We start from the raw sequence: 8,733 nt of genomic DNA, 5'->3' as shown, positions 1-8,733 counted from the left end.
GTGCCCTAGTGCAACATGTGAAAGAAGCGACTAGGTACGACCCGGACACTGAATCATCCTTATTAGATCTTATACTGACTCACTATGAGGATGATGTTGCGAACCTCCACCATATGCCACCCTTAGGTAAAAGTGATCACACAGTTTTAATTTTCGACTTCCATATAACTGCCAGTCATGAGGACGCGTCAGTCCAGTCCAGACCCAACGTCTGGAAAGCAAACATACCAGACATCATGCACTCAGCATCGTTAATAGATTGGACAATAGACCCAGAGTGCTCCATTGAAACGGCCTGGGACGCATTTCGAAAATCATACTTAAAAGTTACCACACCTCACATCCCTTGGACTATACCAAAGGGGCCGAAAAACTCCCCACCATGGTTCAGTAGGGAGGTCCGTATCCTTCTCCGTAAGAAAAGGAAAACGTGGGATAGATTTAGGTTACTGGGAACTGATGAAACTAAATCCCAGTATAGAAAAGTCCGGAATACCTATGCCTCGACCCTCCGTAAGTCTAGAAAATTGTACGAAGAAAAACTTGTTAAGGAATCCATAGAATGTCCTAAACGTTTGTATTCTTATATAAACCAAAGGACAAAGAGAAGAGGAAATATTCCTGCTCTATGGGGAGACAGTACTGCCGCGTCACTGGTGGAGGACGACTTTGGTAAGGCTCAAGTGTCCTCAAACTACTTCAGCAATGTATACACCATAGAAGCACCCTTCCCATCAGCACATACAGATCCCCCACACATACACTGGATAGCGTGACCATTAAAGAACTCGATGTCTTTGGTCTGCTAAATAAGCTTGACATAGGTAAATCCACGGGGCCCGATGAATTACATCCTAGGCTACTGAAGGAATTATCTAACTTCGTTGCGAACCCTTTAAGTACATGCTTTAACCTATCCGTTACGCAGGGTCGCTTACCGAAAGATTGGAAAAACGCCATAGTAAGTCCTGTCTTCAAAACAGGCACGAAACACAAACCTGAGAACTACCGCCCCGTTAGCCTCACTGGTGTGGTTGTTAAAATCTTAGAAAAGATTGTTCGGAAGGAGCTGTTTAAGTATCTCGATAAAAACCGGATCCTTTCGGAGAAACAGCACAGTTTCAAAATAGGTTACTCTTGTCTCACTAACTTATTAGTGGCTCGTGAAAGTGTTAGGTATGCAGAGGAATATGCCAATAATTATCGTCTTAAGTCGAATGGTGTCCTTGAACGTTAAATGGACATTTCCCATTGGTCGATGTTTGTTTCACTTGTTAAATATTGTGTAAATGTTGTTTTCTATTTTATGGTACGATGTGGTTTGTTTGGTTAGTATATAAATAGAGTATGTCTGAAATACAACGATTCATAACTCAGAGACTGTGACTTACGTTCTAGACTCAACTGGCTGGGTTAGACAGGGAAGCAGGGTCAATCAGAACCCTAGGTTGTCCTTACGTGTTTTACGTGTCACTGAGTCGATCGATATAAATGCTGCTTATCAAAACCTGCAGTCCACCCGTTACAACAGAAAGCTGGTGCGCTCTTAAGGACCAAAAGTTACCCGTAGACGTAGCTTACATTGATTTCAACAAAGCTTTTGACAAAGTTCCTCACAACCGACTGTTATATAAGTTAAGAAATGTCGGAATTGGAGGCAATCTATTGATGTGGATAAAAGACTTCTTAGTTGGGCGTCAACAAAGAGTAAGGGTGAACTCAAAGTTATCTAGCTGGGAAACTGTGCTTAGTGGAGTGCCCCAGGGTACAGTTTTGGGGCCAGTGCTATTCCTCTTGTATGTAAATGACCTTCCTTGTCTCCTATCATCATCGGTCTTGCTATATGCTGACGATGTCAAGATATGTGGAATGATACGATGTGAGGGTGATAGCTTAGAACTTCAAAATGACCTGAAGAAATTATCTGAATGGTCTCAAACCTGGCAGTCGCCGATAAATACTCCCAAGTGTGTTGTGATGCATATCAGTCATCAAGGTACAGATACAAACACGATGAAAAACACTGAGCTACCTGTCGTCCAGACACATAATGACTTAGGAGTTATCGTTAGCCAAGACTTAAAGACTGATGCACACTGCCATGCAATAGTCACCAAAAGTTTTAGAACGTTATGGTAAATACGTAGGGCTTTTAGTCATGTCGACGCTAAGACGTTTTTGACTTTGTATACAGTGTTCGTTCGTCCTAAACTTGAATACTGCATACAAGCGGCCAGCCCCTGCTTAAAAAGACAGTGAGCTTCTGGAAAAGGTTCAGAGAACGGAAACTAAGCTGATTCCTGGAATAGTGAAGCTTCCGTATGAAACTCGGCTGGCCAAGCTGAACCTTTTCCCGTTGTCATATCAGAGAACTACAGGCGACTTGATTACAGTTTTCAAGTTGCTTAGTGATAAATTTGCACCTAACATGCCCTCATTTTTCTTGTCTTCCAAAACAGAGAATTAACAAGGACACTCCGAAAAAGTTAACAAGCCCAGAACAAATTACTTGTCAGTTGACTATCGACTTTCCCATCGAATCATCAACGAGTGGAGTTCATTGCCTGAGCACGTGGTTGAGGCTCCATCCGTCGATTCTTTCAAAAGAAAGTTGTATGAACTGAGAGACCACCATTGCCAGGACTAACACAGGCCATCAGGCCTGCTGTCCTTCCCAAACTGAAACTGAAACTGAGTCATCAATACTTGGAACCTGCTGCCCGAAACAGTGGTGTCCGCACCTTCAATTGACTCTTTCAAGAGAAGAGTGGACACTCACAGAAGCATAATAGAAAAGGAATAACATAGGCCGTAGGCCTTCTGTCCTTACTACACAAATCTGAACCAGTAAGTGGCATATTCAAACGTAATGCGTCACATACATCTGTCTACAAATTTCTACTAAATACTCTATATAAGCAGGAAAACTGATATCTTCCTAAAAAATAGACTTTACCTTTTTATTTACACCATCGTCCCATTCATTTCCCGGAATGCGCCTTTATTTCCTCTAAATTGGTTTCTTGAGTATTCATTTTTAGCAATAACTTTATCATAATTTTGGAATTCATATATTTGGTCCACCACAGAATCCTATGAAAATACATTATGTGATCAGAGTGAAGTCCTAAGTGATAATTACACTATTCTATGCAGCTTTAGCCCCTGTAAATGACCGAAAAATTCTCGAAAATTATAGATATTTATATTGAACGCTCGAATATGGAGTCAGCCGTGAACAAGGCCACTCAGGGGCAATAATACAAAGGAAAAGGAATGTAACGCGTTTGAAACGCAACGCGCGCTTCGGTCATCAGGTTTCCTTAATCTCACGCTTGTGTTATTTTTGTTTGTTGTCAATTGCTTTCGTTATTAAATATTAGCGTATTCTGTGTGCTTGCTGAGTCGTCGGCTCCCTTTACCTTCCCAGATAACCTAATTTAATGCTCCAACACACCAGATACCTTCTGGCACTATTCGCGCGCTATTTAAAAAGGACAGTGGTATTTTTCCTCGCTGAGTAAATTTCATTGTTTTGATCGTTTATTACGTATCAAGACTACTGTTTTTCACTTTAATTGAATTTATTTCAGTTAAAGTATTTGACTAAAGTATCGTTTTTACTGTTTTGTCGTTGGTACTCTTTAGTACCTCTTTTTCAACTGTATCTGTTAGTACTTTTGGTCCTAGCAATCTACAGCTCTTCACTTTTTTGGTCATTGATAATTTTTTGTTTCTGGGTATCATCGCATATTGAAAAACCCCTCCCAAATGACCGGACAGTGTAAAAAGCAGTTGCCAACGTCCGGGTTGTCGTTATCCTGTTGAAAGCGGCATGCAGTGCGACGAGTGCAAAGGCTGGTACCACGAAGTTTGCACGAACTTAACGCCTGCTGCTTTCAAACAGTTCAGTAAGAAGGGTTGTGTGTGGCTTTGTCAACAGTGCTGCTCGGATGCAAACAGCTTGTTAACCGAGGCCATCTCACTGGTTGATGCTGCAAAGAAGTGTTTTAGCAAGCATAGTCGGAACGCGTCAAACAGCACTCGGTCTGTCGACACGCAAATCAACGTGAAGGAAACTAAGGTTAGTTCGATGATAGATGACTCATGCCCGTCAAAGAAGGAAAAGCAATCTCCAAAGGGACCTGACTCAAACAAAGGCTCAAGAAAAGTAGGGTCTTCTGTTCCCCGTCTCCCAGATGGGATCCAAAAGGAAACACCTAGAAGCCGCAATCGCAAGGCTCGATCGGTTTCAAATGGCAAACATAACACGACCCCTCAGGTCGTCGACAACCCCAAAACCCAACACTAGGTTTGACGCAACTGCTATTGCTTCTACCAGCACCGTTGACGAATGGGTACAGGTTGTAAGGAAGAAAAGTAGGGATATAAAATGGAACCCTGCCCCCGTAAAAGTGGTTGAAAAATCGAAAGCTGATCATAGCGACAGATCAGCTATTTTTCCTAGAATTAAGGAGAGCGATAGCTCTGAACCTAAAGCTCGTTTTGAGCATGACATTGTACTGATTAGGCAGCTGCTTAATCAACTCATGCCTCAAAATATGACTGGGGTCACCTTGCTAAAGGTGTATAGACTAGGGAGTCTAACGGACTCGAAACCAAATCATTCCAGACTGCTTAAAGTAGTATTCGGCTCTTCAAACGAACGTGACCTAATTTTACAAAATGGACACAAATTAAAGGGTTCAGGAGTCTTTATCCGAAAGGACCTACCGTTGGCAGACCGTGTTAAAAGACGGGAAGCCGAGAAAGAACTACAACATAGGTTAGACGCCGGCGAAAAGGACCTGAAAATTGTAAATTTTCGGGTTGTAAGACTTCGACAGAGAATGATGCCGAAGCCACTCTGGGTGAAGCACGAAGGCACTTAAATAGGCTTCCGATCTGCTACACTAATGCCCGGAGCTTACTTAATAAGCGATGGGAACTAGGTGTACAGATTGACTCTATAAAGCCAAATATAATCGCAGTAACAGAAACCTGGCTGACACAGGCTATGGATAGTATAGAACTTGATTTCGAGGGCTTTACGTTAGTAAGGGCCGACAGAACACAAAAGCGCAAAGGAGGGGGAGTAGCTCTATTCATTAGGAATGCTATCCCATTTACCATTATCGATAGTGTATCCCATGAGAGTGGGACGTGTGAATTAGTTAGTCTTCGCTTAAAATGCAAGGGACAAGAGCTGCTGATTGGTTTGGTCTATCGCAGTCCAAGCTGTGAGGCAAATGAGATCCTGTTAAGCAGTCTCAATACTTGGTCCCAAAGTGGTCGATGTCTAATGCTAGGGGACTTTAATGCACCTATGGTAGACTGGGAAAATCTGCGAACTGAATCGTCAGAAAATTCCTTCGAGCAGGAACTAGTTGATGCGGTTATCACATGTGCCCTAGTGCAACATGTGAAAGAAGCGACTAGGTACGACCCGGACACTGAATCATCCTTATTAGATCTTATACTGACTCACTATGAGGATGATGTTGCGAACCTCCACCATATGCCACCCTTAGGTAAAAGTGATCACACAGTTTTAATTTTCGACTTCCATATAACTGCCAGTCATGAGGACGCGTCAGTCCAGTCCAGACCCAACGTCTGGAAAGCAAACATACCAGACATCATGCACTCAGCATCGTTAATAGATTGGACAATAGACCCAGAGTGCTCCATTGAAACGGCCTGGGACGCATTTCGAAAATCATACTTAAAAGTTACCACACCTCACATCCCTTGGACTATACCAAAGGGGCCGAAAAACTCCCACCATGGTTCAGTAGGGAGGTCCGTATCCTTCTCCGTAAGAAAAGGAAAACGTGGGATAGATTTAGGTTACTGGGAACTGATGAAACTAAATCCCAGTATAGAAAAGTCCGGAATACCTATGCCTCGACCCTCCGTAAGTCTAGAAAATTGTACGAAGAAAAACTTGTTAAGGAATCCATAGAATGTCCTAAACGTTTGTATTCTTATATAAACCAAAGGACAAAGAGAAGAGGAAATATTCCTGCTCTATGGGGAGACAGTACTGCCGCGTCACTGGTGGAGGACGACTTTGGTAAGGCTCAAGTGTCCTCAAACTACTTCAGCAATGTATACACCATAGAAGCACCCTTCCCATCAGCACATACAGATCCCCCACACATACACTGGATAGCGTGACCATTAAAGAACTCGATGTCTTTGGTCTGCTAAATAAGCTTGACATAGGTAAATCCACGGGGCCCGATGAATTACATCCTAGGCTACTGAAGGAATTATCTAACTTCGTTGCGAACCCTTTAAGTACATGCTTTAACCTATCCGTTACGCAGGGTCGCTTACCGAAAGATTGGAAAAACGCCATAGTAAGTCCTGTCTTCAAAACAGGCACGAAACACAAACCTGAGAACTACCGCCCCGTTAGCCTCACTGGTGTGGTTGTTAAAATCTTAGAAAAGATTGTTCGGAAGGAGCTGTTTAAGTATCTCGATAAAAACCGGATCCTTTCGGAGAAACAGCACAGTTTCAAAATAGGTTACTCTTGTCTCACTAACTTATTAGTGGCTCGTGAAAGTGTTAGGTATGCAGAGGAATATGCCAATAATTATCGTCTTAAGTCGAATGGTGTCCTTGAACGTTAAATGGACATTTCCCATTGGTCGATGTTTGTTTCACTTGTTAAATATTGTGTAAATGTTGTTTTCTATTTTATGGTACGATGTGGTTTGTTTGGTTAGTATATAAATAGAGTATGTCTGAAATACAACGATTCATAACTCAGAGACTGTGACTTACGTTCTAGACTCAACTGGCTGGGTTAGACAGGGAAGCAGGGTCAATCAGAACCCTAGGTTGTCCTTACGTGTTTTACGTGTCACTGAGTCGATCGATATAAATGCTGCTTATCAAAACCTGCAGTCCACCCGTTACAACAGAAAGCTGGTGCGCTCTTAAGGACCAAAAGTTACCCGTAGACGTAGCTTACATTGATTTCAACAAAGCTTTTGACAAAGTTCCTCACAACCGACTGTTATATAAGTTAAGAAATGTCGGAATTGGAGGCAATCTATTGATGTGGATAAAAGACTTCTTAGTTGGGCGTCAACAAAGAGTAAGGGTGAACTCAAAGTTATCTAGCTGGGAAACTGTGCTTAGTGGAGTGCCCCAGGGTACAGTTTTGGGGCCAGTGCTATTCCTCTTGTATGTAAATGACCTTCCTTGTCTCCTATCATCATCGGTCTTGCTATATGCTGACGATGTCAAGATATGTGGAATGATACGATGTGAGGGTGATAGCTTAGAACTTCAAAATGACCTGAAGAAATTATCTGAATGGTCTCAAACCTGGCAGTCGCCGATAAATACTCCCAAGTGTGTTGTGATGCATATCAGTCATCAAGGTACAGATACAAACACGATGAAAAACACTGAGCTACCTGTCGTCCAGACACATAATGACTTAGGAGTTATCGTTAGCCAAGACTTAAAGACTGATGCACACTGCCATGCAATAGTCACCAAAGGTTTTAGAACGTTATGGTAAATACGTAGGGCTTTTAGTCATGTCGACGCTAAGACGTTTTTGACTTTGTATACAGTGTTCGTTCGTCCTAAACTTGAATACTGCATACAAGCGGCCAGCCCCTGCTTAAAAAAGACAGTGAGCTTCTGGAAAAGGTTCAGAGAACGGAAACTAAGCTGATTCCTGGAATAGTGAAGCTTCCGTATGAAACTCGGCTGGCCAAGCTGAACCTTTTCCCGTTGTCATATCAGAGAACTACAGGCGACTTGATTACAGTTTTCAAGTTGCTTAGTGATAAATTTGCACCTAACATGCCCTCATTTTTCTTGTCTTCCAAAACAGAGAATTAACAAGGACACTCCGAAAAAAGTTAACAAGCCCAGAACAAATTACTTGTCAGTTGACTATCGACTTTCCCATCGAATCATCAACGAGTGGAGTTCATTGCCTGAGCACGTGGTTGAGGCTCCATCCGTCGATTCTTTCAAAAGAAAGTTGTATGAACTGAGAGACCACCATTGCCAGGACTAACACAGGCCATCAGGCCTGCTGTCCTTCCCAAACTGAAACTGAAACTGAGTCATCAATACTTGGAACCTGCTGCCCGAAACAGTGGTGTCCGCACCTTCAATTGACTCTTTCAAGAGAAGAGTGGACACTCACAGAAGCATAATAGAAAAGGAATAACATAGGCCGTAGGCCTTCTGTCCTTACTACACAAATCTGAACCAGTAAGTGGCATATTCAAACGTAATGCGTCACATACATCTGTCTACAAATTTCTACTAAATACTCTATATAAGCAGGAAAACTGATATCTTCCTAAAAATAGACTTTACCTTTTTATTTACACCATCGTCCCATTCATTTCCCGGAATGCGCCTTTATTTCCTCTAAATTGGTTTCTTGAGTATTCATTTTTAGCAATAACTTTATCATAATTTTGGAATTCATATATTTGGTCCACCACAGAATCCTATGAAAATACATTATGTGATCAGAGTGAAGTCCTAAGTGATAATTACACTATTCTATGCAGCTTTAGCCCCTGTAAATGACCGAAAAATTCTCGAAAATTATAGATATTTATATTGAACGCTCGAATATGGAGTCAGCCGTGAACAAGGCCACTCAGGGGCAATAATACAAAGGAAAAGGAATGTAACGCGTTTGAAACGCAACGCGCGCTTCGGTCATCAGGTTTCCTTAAT

At 42.1% G+C, this 8,733-nt stretch overlaps 1 protein-coding gene across 1 annotated transcript in view; it reads left to right on the top strand.

Moving 5' to 3' along the window:
• Positions 1-7,533: 7,533 nt before the first annotated feature.
• TRIT1_1 (tRNA dimethylallyltransferase) overlaps positions 7,534-8,733 on the top strand; it is a 30,022-nt gene continuing 28,822 nt past the window's right edge. The window contains exon 1 of the mRNA XM_051209815.1: positions 7,534-7,948. The gene's annotated coding sequence lies outside the window, so the exon portion shown is untranslated. The remainder of the gene's footprint in view (positions 7,949-8,733) is intronic.

Source organism: Schistosoma haematobium, chromosome 1 (assembly GCF_000699445.3).
Source record: "Schistosoma haematobium chromosome 1, whole genome shotgun sequence".
Classification (NCBI taxonomy): Eukaryota; Metazoa; Platyhelminthes; class Trematoda; order Strigeidida; family Schistosomatidae; genus Schistosoma; species Schistosoma haematobium.
This window is presented reverse-complemented; position numbering and strand designations above follow the sequence as displayed.